Genomic DNA, 14,604 nt, shown 5'->3' with positions numbered 1-14,604 from the left:
CAACGCATACATCTGTTTGTGTTCTTGACAGTGATAAGTGGAATTGTCTATAAATGCATAAAACTGTTTGCATTCAAATAATAATCACAGAGCTGACCAATTCCACTGCTGAGAGTCATTGATTGCTGCACGAATCGCCCACTGCTCCTCGACTGGTCGTCGCCTGGTTATGTCTGGTCAGTAGGTTCCATTCCATTCTACTGCCGTACATATAATACCTCTCTGCTGGTACATCTACTGCCTTAGACAGGGTGTTACAGGTGTCTCCAGGAAGCCATTCTGCAGTGTCGTTAATGTAGGCACTGTACCTTAATCACAGACACTGTAATGCAGATGGTGTTCCCTATATTATTCCGGGATTCCGCCGCTGCCGCTCTCACCCTGCATCACACAATCAGATGCCGTCGGAAGACGGCCTAAGTGACAGGAGCAAAGGAAAGTTACAAAGGTATCACTTAGCTTGCGCTGATTCAAGCATACATCAATCCAGAGGTATATGTGTCTCCGGGATGAAAAATGAAGAAGAAGATATATAGTGAAGTATTTAATCACAACATCTAAGTGATGAAATTTTTTTTATTTGTATCGATGTTTTTAATGGATGTTTTTAGATGTTGTGATTAAATACTTCACTATATATCTTCTTTTTCATTTTTCATCCCGGAGACACATATACCTCTGGATTGATGTATGTTTGAATCAGCGCAAGATAAGTGATACCTTTGTAACTTTCCTTTGCATGTACACTTTTTGGTGGAGGTTTGGGGAAACTTCACACTCATAGGAGTCACTGGCATTGCAGCTCACTGCGCACTCATAGTCTAGTACACTTAAATTCCTTTTGTATAAGTGACAGGAGCGTTTCTACCACTGACTCCAGAAGGCTGCCGAATTGCCCACTGCTCCTTGGCTGGTGGTAAACAACATGATCAAGCGAGATAGTGGTTTTAATAGATATTAAACTGATAAAAACAGATACACAGAACAGCACACTCGCAGACCAACTCAGTGCTGCACCAATTGCCCACTGCTCCTCGGCTGGTCGCCGCCTGTGCTCAGATAGGGTGTTACAGGTGTCTCCGGGAAGCCTTTCTGCAGTGTCGTTAATTTAGTCACTACCTTAATCACAGGTAACTGATACATGACTGTGTCACAGACACTGTAATGCAGATGGTATTCCCTATATTATTCCGGGAGTCCGCCGCTGCTGCACTCACCCTGCATTATTCCAGGAGTCTGTCACTGCCGCTCTCACCCTGCATTATTCCGGGAGTCCGCCGCTGCCACTCTCACCCTGCATCACACAACAGATGCCATCGGAAGACGGCTTGTGACAGGAGCATTTCTGACACTGCCTGCAGAAGGCTGCCGAATCGGCCACTGCTCCTCGGCTGGTGGTAAACAACACGATCAAGCCAGATAGTGGTCTTAGTAGATATGAAACTGATAAAAACAGATACAGAACACAGCATACTCGCAGACCAACTCAGTGCTGTACCAATCGGCCACTGCTCCTCGGCTGGTGGTAAACACAATCAAGCCAGATAGGGGTCTTTTATGCTTTTAAAAAAAAAATCATAACCCAAAATGTTTAGGGAGTGTTTTGGCAAAACCCAATAGAACCCAAAACATGAAGGTAATCAAAACTCAAAACTCAAAATGTGAAAAGTGGCCAGTGCACATCCCTAATATTTCTGTAACTAACAAACCGATTAATGTAAAGTGATGAGCAAAAAGGCTTGAAATTTAATGTATCTTGTTTCCATTATCATGCTAAGTGTGAGCCGTATAGCACAAAGCAACAGAGCATCAAAAGTACAGTAATGTAATTCTGCATTTTTTTTTTTGCAGAATAATTTTTATTGGGTTTTCAAAATAAAGGGAGGGGATACAGAAAAAAGGGGAAAGGAGGGGGAGGGGCACAGGGTATAAATAGCAGTATGCAGAATAACAGTACAAGCGTATATTCAACAATAATCAATAATAGGTGGAATTTGCAGGAATGAACAGTAGAATGATAAAGCCAAATTCTATTGGAGAAACATAGGGGAATCACAACTGTACATGCGTCGGAGGTCATCATGAGCCTCTAGAGATGAACTCCTGCCAACCTGACCATTTCTTGAGCAATGAGGTATGGGAAGGGGAGTACCGGCAAAAAGTGGTTTCCATAGTGTAATTGTAGGAAAGCTTAGTTTTAATGAGGTCCACAGGGGGAGGGATCGGTTGTTTCCAAAACTGTGCGATGGAGGTTTTAGTGGCAATAAAAATGTGAGTGATTAAATATCTATTGTTATTGGGAATTGAGTCTGGAAAAATATGAAGGAGTGCGACCTGTGGAGATAAGGAGATTTGAAGGCCAGTCACCTTCAGTATAAGGTCCTCAACCCAGCTCCAAAGGGCCCGGAGCAGTGGGCAAGACCAAAAAATGTGAATCACATCCCCCACTGATCCGCATCCTCGCCAGCATGACCTAGACTGTGCTGGCAAGAATTTGTGTAGCCTGGCAAGGGTTATATATATACGGTAAAACAGTTTTATATACATTTCAACATGGGAAATACATTTAGACATCTTGAAGACCGATGAAAACAGGTGGGACCACTCCTTAGCATCTAAGGAGAAATTAAGATCACGTTCCCAGTTTGAGTGCATCAGAGTTTTCTCAGGTTGGGTGGAGGCTACTAAAGTGGAATACCAAAATGAGATGCCTCCCTTCCGGTAAGGAGAAGTGAGACGTGAGTAATTCTGCATTTTAATGTCCTTACAAGACAGACAAACTTTTCTCTGCATTTCAATGTTATTTTTCATATGGAATTCACATCTTAAACTTTGTAACAAGCTTGTTGTTCAAACTGTAGTGTAAATAAAGTTGAGGCTGTATGTATATCTCTCCATATATGACAAGTACAATACAAGTGACTGTGAGTCGATCAATCTTGAATAAACACAATATTTTTCACCACTCAGTTATATCTGAAAAGTAATTTGGAGCGATTTGGAGAAGGTATAAAAAGAAAGTGGAGACATTAAGGAGGAAAGAGGTATTTATAAAAACATGATATTATGGTTATAAAAACAGGGGATGTTATAACTGCAGAAAATGCATAAAGCGGCGTAGCAACAGATTCATTCACTTGATTGATTGACTGAAATTAAAATAGCAAGGAAGGTGTGTGAAGGGCTGAGCTACAGTAGAATTGAGGGTTGTTTTATTTATTTATTAACAGTTTCTTATACAGTGCAGCAAGTTATATTGCATTTTACAATTGGAAATCGGGATAAAACAAACTGGGTAGTGCCAGACAGTCAAATTGGTAGGAGGGCCCTGCTCACAAGCTTATTATTAACACATTATTAGCATTGGCGTTGAGAGAGGGGTTGGGTACATTTTACCCAGGAACGAGTCTGCTGGAGGGGCCTGGGTCTGCTGTAGAGACCAGGGTCCTGGTCCCCCTCCCCTTTGCATGGAGCTGGGCATTGGGGAGAGAGAAGACAGGCTGTCGCCAAAGCACAGCCTCTCTCCACAGCTCAGCACATGTTGCTCAGTGCCATGTACTGAGCTGGGGAGAGAGACTCCATCTCATTTACTTTTTTCGTGTACCCTCCCAGAGACCCCACCCTCACCCAGTGGTCATGCCCCTTTATTTTACTAGGGCCCTGGCCAATAATAGATAGTATCTGATTGGTTGCCCATAGCAACATCTTATCTGAAAAAGATACCCCATCTTAGTAAATATTTTCCCAATATGCTCTTGAAGACTCTAGAGAGGTAGAATTGGGGTAGGGAGGGACAATTCTCATGAGTGCTGGATGACTGCCCAACAGTCAGGATCCTGATGGTCAGTATCGCAACATCGGAATCCCGACTGTTCAAATGCTCGACAGTTGGGATTTCGACTGACAGGGGATATTGTCCTTCGTGGGTGTCCACGACCACCAAAGAGGGAGAACAGATCTTGTGCGCTCGTATCCCTGTCAGAGTACCGGCAGTTAAGAATCTGATATTGGTATATACTGAAGGTGAATTATGCCTAAGTGATGCTATCACGATGGGCATAAGCATTGCAACTTCTGCGGTTGCTATGTGCGTAAGCAAAACTACTTCTTTGGGCACTATGTGCGTAACCAGTGCTACTACTGCAAGTTCTTTGAGCTTGAGAGGTGCTATTATGGTGGGCACTATGTGCGTAAGCATTGCTACTTCTGCGGGTGCTGTGTGTAAGCGATGTTACTCCTGTGGGCGCTATGTGCATAAGCGTTACTACTCCACGGTTGCTATGTGCATAAGCGTTACTACTACTACTGCGGCTATTGTGTGCATGATACTTATCAGGCACAGGGCAGCAACTGAAGACAGCAGCGGCATCATATCTTCAGCTGCTGCCTGGCACCTTATAAGTATCATTGGCTTATATTGAACATATTTCTTCATGTTTTTAATATACTACCTTTTTCACATTACATCATTACATACAACTATAGGAGTGCTGGTCCTTGAATCTTACGGAAGGTCTTAGGATTTATCAGTGATGATGTGGAGTGATATATATATATATATATATATATATATATATATAAACCAATGAGACCCTTTTAATGCCTAGGCCGGCACTCCGGAGACTTACGGCGGTAATAAAAACTCTACACCCCAGTCGGTGTGGTCAACGTTTCTGAGGCTTTTATTAGCCTCTTTCGTCAGTACGTATGTCCTGACGGAAGAGGCTAATTAATGCCTCAGAAACGTTGACCACACCGACTGGGATGTAGAGTTTTTATTACCGCCGTAAGTCTCCAGAGTGCCGGCCTAGGCATTACGTTGACCACACCGACTGGGATGTAGAGTTTTTATTACCGCCGTAAGTCTCCAGAGTGCCGGCCTAGGCATTAACAGTGTCTCATTGGATCATGTTTCTATGGATGGCAAGGTCACCGGGAGCAGCTGATTGGTATCCAGAGTGCCGGACATAAAGAGTCCACTACATATATATATATATATATATATTATATATATATATATATATATATATATATGTGTGTGTATATATATATATATATGTATATATATATATATATATGTGTATATATATATATATATACATGTGTCTTTTAAAAAAAAAATTGTACCTTTTGTTTAAGTATCAGAAGTTTCAGATTGATGTATATGGAGTCCAGCTATAAACTCCTTGATTTTACTTATCTAGAAATTTTAGCCAAGCTTCAATGTGAATTGATTGACAAATCAGCCTGGAAAAGGGAAATCACATTTACAGTATATACAAAGATGTTCTTTAATATGTTCAGGAAACAGGAACTTAAAACAAAATGTTTATTTAAATTGACTGGCTGCTATCACTGTGTATACTGTGGCTTCATTTTAGGACTGTCTCTTTAAAAACAAACCATCCAAATTAAGAGAGAATAACTTGATGTTTGATGTCTGTTTTGTCTTAGAAAAAAAAAGAAAGAGGAAGGTGATCAGATAAAAAGGAAGAAGTGGTCACCACACTTCCATATTTCAGTAGTGGTGCGTTTATTTTGTAATGTACAGAAATGTATGGTGAGTGATCTATTTTTATATGGCTGAGACAGAAAATCTTTCCTTAACAGTAAGAACACTTAATAATGCTGACATATTATTCTGAGATAATACTGTACTTGCTGTGAGGTGGAAATGTTGTACGCCAAATACCGGAAGAAACAGGAAATCTCAGGGGTTGTGTTCACTAACTCTTGGGTCAGGAAACAGACAGTGCAGGTGCATTATTTAAGAGCTTGTCAAAGATGATCTCCTGCAGCACACTGTTCCAGAACTGTATGTGTGCTTGCAGTAAGTGTGATCATTTATTAAACGCTTTCCCACTGCACAGTTTAACACATTACATATACATTTTTATTGATGTTAATTATTTAAAGGAATTGAATTTATGTCTACCATTTCATACAGTTTCACATAATAGAATTTATGCGTTCATTATATTTAAATAATTATATTAGCATATAAGACACAAAGGTAATAACCAGTACATCTTAGAAGAAAGCGTACAATGGAACGTAAAAGACAAACAAACATCAAAAAGAGCAATTGTGGCAATAAGGCATTATGGGAGATATATGCAGACCTTTTCTTGTAGACTTGTCTACCTCACTGGAAAGCAAACTAGAGCAATTAATTATGGATTTATTAAATAATTGGCTGTGTACATGGCTGGTTGTAAGTCATTGGAGACCCCTACACAATATTTTCACACGGACGCTACTGGTACTATCAAGTATTGTGATTGTTGTCACAACCTAGTTGACTGTGCTCCACCCCATTTGTTCACCCTTGTATAAATAGTAAGCTGGTCAGCCACCACTGACCCACAACATTCTCTCTGTATTTCTGTATCTCATAGGGCTTTGCAGTTCCCAGTTGCTGCTATTAATAAATTGCAATTCTTCATTTTCTTTCACTCGTTGAGAAGCCTAATTAAAGAATAGGAAAATATATGCGGCAGCTGCTTATTTGTAATGACACTCTTCTAGGTATTTATTATTTTCACTATACTTTTCTGTGAACTTCTCTTGAATATGGCAAATTGACCTGGGACGATGGAGAGTCTGCTTTCTGCATCGGTCTAGACTTTGTACTTTAGGCCTTCATCTAAATAACTTTCCGCAGCAAATTATGTAGAGATGTTTTTCAGGAAAATTTCATAGGACATGCATGTCCCCATCCTGGCAATTCAAGAAAGGTCTGTCGTCTACTCACTCATATCTCCTCTTGGGTAGATTTGTCGCATTTGTCTATGTGATGGAAACTGACAAATTGATTTCATAAACTCCTCTTAGCAGTGTCCATAGCAGCTAGTATAAAGGAGCTCCGGAAGTGGACCTAAAGCACTCCAACCTCAAATGCTTTGTTCTGGGAAAAGCTTTTCACATTTTTCACATGGATTGGTGGAGGCCTACCTCCAGAAATAATCACATCCAATGCATGTTTTATATCCAGAAGTCTCACAGCTATCCTCTCACAACCAGTCAAGCAGTATGGGGGTTATTCTGGTTCACTCGTAAAGGCACAATCACTCTCTAATGGAAAAAAACATGTGCACTGCAGGTGGGGGCTGATGTAACATGTGCAGAGGGAGTTACATTTGGTTGGGGTTTGTACTTCAAACTGATATCTATATTGCAGTGTAAAACTAAAGCAGCCAGTATTTACCCTGCACAGAAACAATAAAACACCCAAATCTAACTCTCTCTGCACATGTTATATCAGCCCCACCTGCAGTGCATATGGATTTGTCCATTAGAGTGATTGTGCCTTTGCGAGTGAACCAGAATAACCCCCTATATTTGGGTGATGCTTTCATGCCACTACCAGGCATATTTATGAGTGTGGATAATCTCCAGTTGTCCAGGATTTTCTTTGTGGCCTCACCTGTCCTCATGGAACTCTGTTATTACGGATTGTATGGTACCTGTTCTCCCCTTAAAAGGTTAAATAATACAATTCAGCATTGTGAGGCTTTCTGCCTCCTTTCCTTTCATCCCTACGATGTCATGCTTTGATTCATTACAATGAGCTTGGTTTGAGAATATTTCTACATGGACATACGTCTATCTGCCTACTGACATGCTTTAATAAAAAGATGTTTGAAAAAACAAGATGTGCAAAGTTTATTTATGACAATTAGATAGGTCTATCAATCATTTATACACCCAAACAGATGTGTAGTAAGCGGAGCAAACAAACAGTTAATAGAATGCAAATTGGTCTCAAATTATTATGTGAATGTCACCATACCCAAAAGAGTCATCAAACCTAATTGTTCTCCTGCCATAACTAGCCATTTCTAAGGGAACAAGTGGGCAGGTAATTAGCTTAGCATATCTGTGTCAATAGGCCATACAGCCACAGGCTTGTGCATTTAAATCAATTTCCCTCTAGTCTGTAATAATAGGATTAACAATCAGTGCTCTTGTGGCAATTAATAAGGAGATGGATGTACACAGAATACAATTATGCAAAAATATGACCTTCCAAAACACATCTAATTTATATCTAATCAGGATTTTGGAAATTTGTTTGCCATTGTATGATCAAACACAATAGTTGCATAAAGTGCGTGACTTATGAATAACTGACATATAGGAAACCTCTCAGATATACATACCTTCTGGAAAGAGACTTGATATGATAAAAAAAAATATTTTATATGAAAATGTGTTGGCTATGCCCAATATATTAGTTACAGTTATGTCTGTGTAAGGGATTAGAGTCAAGAAATTCAAATAAAAAGGTTTAGTACTATTTTTTGGCCAACAGAAGTTCACACCTATTGTAAATTTACTAAAGTGTGAGCTTTTAAAAGTGAGAGATGTTGCTTAACAGCCGGTATCCAGCGGCAGGTTTCAGAGGCACTCCCAGAATACGCAGTGGTGCCACCTACAAATGCCCACCATCTGTCAATCATCTTGTGAACGGCCAGTGATGCCATCACTGGCTTTATTTGCAGGGGGAATCATGCATGTGCGGTATCCTGATCATCGGCAGCCCTGCGCCAGGGTCTGAATCGGGCCCTTGGTCTATGTATGGTGTCCTATTTGAGTGGTTGAACATTTGTTTATGCAACTATAATCACCGACACACCCATACGATGGTGCATCTTTGTGTTTACACTAAGAAGCCTTCCTGTCACTGACAATGTAGAAAATGTTCACCTGTGGATAAAATGACAATTTGTCAAATGTGGGGACTCAATAATATTGGAGATCTGTCCATTTCCAGCAAATATTTACAATAGACATACATATTTAAAAGTGGTCCAACAATGCCTACAGAAGGCAACTCAGAAATATGGGGACCCACATGAGAGGAGTGTCAATGACCCACAGAATCCCAGGATGGTGCAGGTTGGCACTTTTGAATATACAAGCTATATACAAATGCCATTGGCCGATTGTTGGTAATGAAAACAAGCTAAAATGCAAAATATAGAGCACCGATGAATGCCTACCGTCGATGCCCAATCTTCGTCCACTATTGATGAGACTAACAATGAATGGAACACAATGGCTGAGATTGGATAAGATGTGCTATTTTAAATGCCTCAAAGAGTGCACACCTTATAATGATATGATTATAGGAGCCTCTATCTCACACCCACACAATGGACAGTGCACTAAAATTCACCAGAGTTTGACATTATCTGCCCATGTGGGAAATACTAGGATGGCCAATCATAGAAGCGATAGCGGACTATCAACTGGAGACAAGCCATTCGCAAGACATTGAGTCCAGATGGGAAACCAAATAGCATTGATAAGAAGTATGCTGGTGGATCAGATCATAAAGCCCAAACATGGAGGCTTCCAGAACCTATCATTAAAGCACTGTGAGGCAAGGTGGATTTATGAATTGGACACAATAGCCCCTCTGGTTCTCATTGAGAACTACTCCTTAATCTGCTTCTTGTGAGACGTTGTGCGGTTTGCTGGCCGATGGGAATAGTAGGCTCTAACTCTCCCAATCTCAATTTTTTCATATAGAAATGAACTATGTTTACTTTTGTTTAGTGTGCATTTTGTTTATTTTTTAATTATTTTATCTTGTTTGTACTTTGACATAAAAACCTGTGTATGGCTATTGTGCTAATATATAATTGAATAATATCTAATGTTGTTGATTGAATCCTGTTACAGCCTTTGCCCCTTTGGATGGATGCCCATGAGTGCATGTCAGCAGCGAAATGGAGTTACGTTAAAGCAGTGGTTCTCAACATCGGTCCTCAGGACCCCCAACAGTTCATGTTTTGCAGGTCACCCTGCAGGTGCACTCATTATTCACTGACACATTTTAAAAGATCCACAGGTGGGGCTAATTACTACACTTGTGATTATGGAAATTGTGAACTGTTGGGGGGTACTGAGGACCGAGGTTGAGAACTACTGTCTAATACAAATTAAGCTAGAACTATTGTCTAATATAAATGTAACCTTTTATTTACTTTGCATGTGCATTAATGACCAAACAGTTTACATGGTCTTAAATGCTTTTGTTGTACGGTTACATTTTACTAAGAAAAATGGACACATTTTTGCATATTTACAGATCACAACACTTTTCATAGGTAGTGTATATACAGAAAGCAGCAGACTCAAATGCCATTTCTTTTATATAAAACTAGTCAACTCAATAGTAATAATTAAATAGGAAAATTTGTTAGTTTGCATGGTTTATCTTTTCACATTAGTCGAGATTTAGGAACACTTTAGTGGTAGCAATCCATCTTCATCACTAATAATAAACTGGCTTACTACTCCTCCAGTTTCTTTCCCAACACAAGAAGGCATCCTATATAGACATAATTAGTAGTAGCACTGCTGTCATCTTAGTTTAGTAATGGTGCACTTTAATGTAAGGGTCTACTCCATGGGTCTTCAAACTGTGGCCCTCCAGATGGCCTGTGGGGGTCCCGTGCCCTAGACATGTCTTAGAGTAGTGTTAGGGACTTGTCCTATTGAGGTAAACTGGATGCGGTGGACAAGCCGGTAATAATGGCCATAATTATGCTAATAACCTCAGAAATGCAATATAGCAATGATATTAAAAGGTCTAGCCATTTATATTTAGTGTGCACCTGCAAACTCCTCCTCCTGCTTTCTGCACTACAGGTCTCAGCAGGTAGCACCTCATATGTCCAGGGTGTGCAGTTTAGGGCCCCTCCCCCTATGTACTTTATATTGTGTATTCATACACACTGGAAGGAACTAGAGACGCCTTCCTCCTTAACTAGCACCCCTCCCACCTGTCCCAGATTGTTTTTAATTAGATTGGAGTCCTACACTCAAGACTGCACACTCCAGCTTGGCACTATGAGAGTAAATCCTACTATACATATATGCTGAGTGTTAGTCTGTGGGACTGTGTTTGGGGCGCAGGGCTCTTTGGGCTTCTGTTGCTGGGCTGCTCCATGGCATCATATAGTACACTTTCTATCAAACCTTTAGTTTGTTTAGTACTGGGGTAGCCAACCCTAGTCCTCGAGAGCTACCAACAGTGCATGTTTTGCAGGTCTCCTCACAGAATCGCAAGTGAGCTAATTAGCTCCATCTGTGTATCTTTTAAAATGTGTCAGTGATTAATGAGTGCAGCTGTGCAGCAGCTAGGTTGTCTGGAAAATGTGAACTGTTGGTAGCTCTCGAGGGCTAGGGTTGGCTACCATTGGTTTAGTATATATGTAACACCCTTCACATTTATTATTACCTCTTACTTAGTTAAGTCTTATCACATAATTTCCCCTATTCCTTTTACTACCACTTTAATGTCACACTAATGTGATGCCATGGGGTGTCTCTGTTGGGCTGGCCTGGGGGGTCCCGTGCCCTGAACCTGTCTCAGAGTAGTGTTAGGGACATGTCCTATTGAGGTAACCTGGACGCAGTGGACAAGCCGATAATAATGGCCATCATTATGCTAATAACCTCAGAAATGAAATATAGCAAAGATATTAAAAAGGTCTAGCATTTATATTTAGTGTGCACCTGCAACCTCCTCCTCCCACTTGTGGCCCTCCAGATGTTGTGAAACTACAAATTCAAGCATGCCTTGCCACAGTTTTAACACTCCCTTATAGCAAAACTGTGGCAAGGCATGCTGGGATTTGTAGTTTCACAACATCTGGAGGGCCACAGTTTGAAGACCCATGGTCTACTCTGTGCTTTCTATGTAGATTCTGAGGCCCTAGGTATATAAAAGGAAACTGAAAAACTTGAAGGGGTCAAATGTTAAAATCAAACCTCATACCACTTTAGAAGAAATACATATGGATTACCAGCAGTGGGATGCCAGCGGCCAGACTACATACACCAGTATCCCGATGCATGGAATCTCAACAGGTACGGTATTTTCACTTACCTTTCCCCTGCCCTCACTCCCCTAATACTCCAACACCACTAGTGCAGCCTAACCTAAATTAACCGCCCCCACCTCCCTGGCCTAATGCTTAAGGTGACATTGCCATCCTCATCAATATCTGTATTCCGATACCGGTCTTGTTGCTGCTAGTTGGGATACCGGAATCTGTATTCTGACTGCCAGCATCCCATCCGCCAAAATGTTAACCGCATCCCCTTTAGAACCATATCTTCTATTAAAATGCAAGTGATCATTTTCTCCAAAATAACTGGACAGTCTTTATTTCATTATTAACTTCAGCCAATAATGAGGATAGTGATATTAGGAGCTTTTTATAGCTGGCATTTGGCCTTTTTTAAAACTTATTTACATTTGACTAGTTGCCTGGACAAAAACATCTCTACATAAAAGGTGCAAAATATGTGCCTCTAAAATTAGAAGATAGTTCTACATTTCAGTACAAATTTGAAGTAATGTCACATAGTAATTTGTCAACACATTCATACTAAAGCCTGCTCCACACTAGCCCTTGCTCTTGGGGCTAATTACTACACTTGTGATTCTGGAAATTGTGAACTGTTTTGGACTGAGTTTGAGAACCACTGGGTTAAAGCTATGTGAGTACTAAATAGTTAGACCAGGGGTAGCCAACTCCAGTCCTCAAGAGCTACCAAACATTCATGTTTTCCAGACCACCTAGCAGGTGCACACGTGCATTCTTTACGCAATGACAAATGATCCACAGGTAGAGATAATGCACTTAACTTGTGATTCTGTGAGAAGACCTGGAAAATTTTAACTGTTGGTAGCTCTCGAGGACTGGAGTTGGCTACCCTTGAGCTAGACTGAGAATTATTTACATACATTAAGAAATGGATAAATTTTATGCAATAAATATATAGATCAATTTATGTGGTGTAGCTTACTACGACAACGTCCGCATTATTTGATGTGCACGATTACACAGTATGATGGTGCATGCGGTGGTTGAAACGCATGGAAAAAAAACTATCCCTGTGGCGCTGTAAGTGTGCGGATTTACTGAATAGCGACACGTACTTTCCGGTAGTTGATAAGCACGGCCATACTGTTTCCGGTATGATGTATGAGGAAGTGCGCTAATAGATGTACGGATTGAACACACAGCGCTTCCATAGGTAATTACACACCGGTATCTGCTTGACATAATGTGACTCATTAGCTGTGTTACTTACTGCTTAGTACCTTCTGATCCTGGGAGCTGTGCGAAGCAGTGGGCGTTGGTATTTAAATCTAATAAAATTTCATCTCTTGAAATCACTCCTTCACCGTCTCCTCAGATTACACTTTACCCTATGTCAGTGTTCCATTTTTCTTTACACTTCACCTCCACCAGGCTGATAACATCTAAATCTATTTATTCTTCAATGTCCTTCCAGGTTTTAATCAGGTTTTCTGCCACCTCCTAATGGATGTCCCAGAACTATCTCAAATGAATTAAAACCCAAAATGGTTGTATTTCCCAACAACTATGATCGTACTTTGTCCTTCAAGTCTGGTTCTAGAAAGTGTATAACTTGCAGGGTTGGTACCAGGAAGCACCTGGTTTTGGGGGCAGTGTGAATGGGTAACCCAGGACCCAGTCACAGTATCAAGATAATTGCATTTCCTGATTGAGCATGGATGCAGTGCTGATGCTTGACAATAACTGCATGTCTTTCTCTGTAAACAGCACCGATCCAGGAATAACCCAGCATGGGGCTGCTGTATGAAAGCTCCCTTAATTTATCTTGCACCACTATGGGTCAGCTGCCACCTCTTTGCCAGCTTCCCATCCCAAGACTATTCCGTTTAAATTCATCACTCTTGTATAAAGCAGCCCTATATAGCATCACTTCCATATCGTCCTTAAATCTCATTTTAGTTCACATATTCTTCCATCCTCTCCACTCCTCTAACATCTCATCACAACTCTAGTCACTTCCTTACTCCCATAACCAATATTTCTTGTGCCACAATGACTCTCAGTAAGACTATCCAATAGTCTCCACACCTTCAAATGAGCCCTTAAGACTCAACTCTTCATAAAAGCCTTTAGTCCTCTTAACACAATACTCCACTCCCCTGATCCCTCACCTACCATGTCGCAGTTCCCCCTGCTAATTACAGACCTCCCTCCTAGATTGTAAACATCACAGGAGAGACACAGTGCCCTTGTGTCCACCCCCTAGTACTACTCCTTCCCCACTGCTCCTACATGCAGCCATTGTGAGTCACGATACTATCTACTTACCTCTCCCCACTTATCTTGCCCAGGGCCGGATTATAATGGAGGCACAAGGGGTCAGTGCCCCTGGGCCCCCCTTTAGCTAGGGGCCCCCTGTGGTTGGCATGTATTTTTAAAAAAAAAAAAATTTTTTTTTTTTTTTTTTTTAGCTAAAGGTTTTGTGCATGGGAGTGGGGTAGTGCTGCAGCTTCACCTATGTGCCAATGTGACAATGATTAATGGTGCTGAGCATTGGGAGCCAAGGCACACTGACTGCACAAGTGTGCAGTGCATTACTGGGAGTTAACTAAGTCCCATGACACTTTGCACCAGAGCGCAGAAGCTGAAACTTTGTGCTGAGCTCTGATTGGTGGAGCTCTCTACATGCTTCTCAGGCCCATGGAGAACAGCAGCAGCAGCCTAGTCATGGGAGGGTTTTTAATCATAGGCAGCA

Source organism: Crinia signifera, chromosome 1 (genome assembly GCF_055691185.1).
Source record: "Crinia signifera chromosome 1, ASM5569118v1, whole genome shotgun sequence".
Classification (NCBI taxonomy): domain Eukaryota; kingdom Metazoa; phylum Chordata; class Amphibia; order Anura; family Myobatrachidae; genus Crinia; species Crinia signifera.
This window is presented reverse-complemented; position numbering follows the sequence as displayed.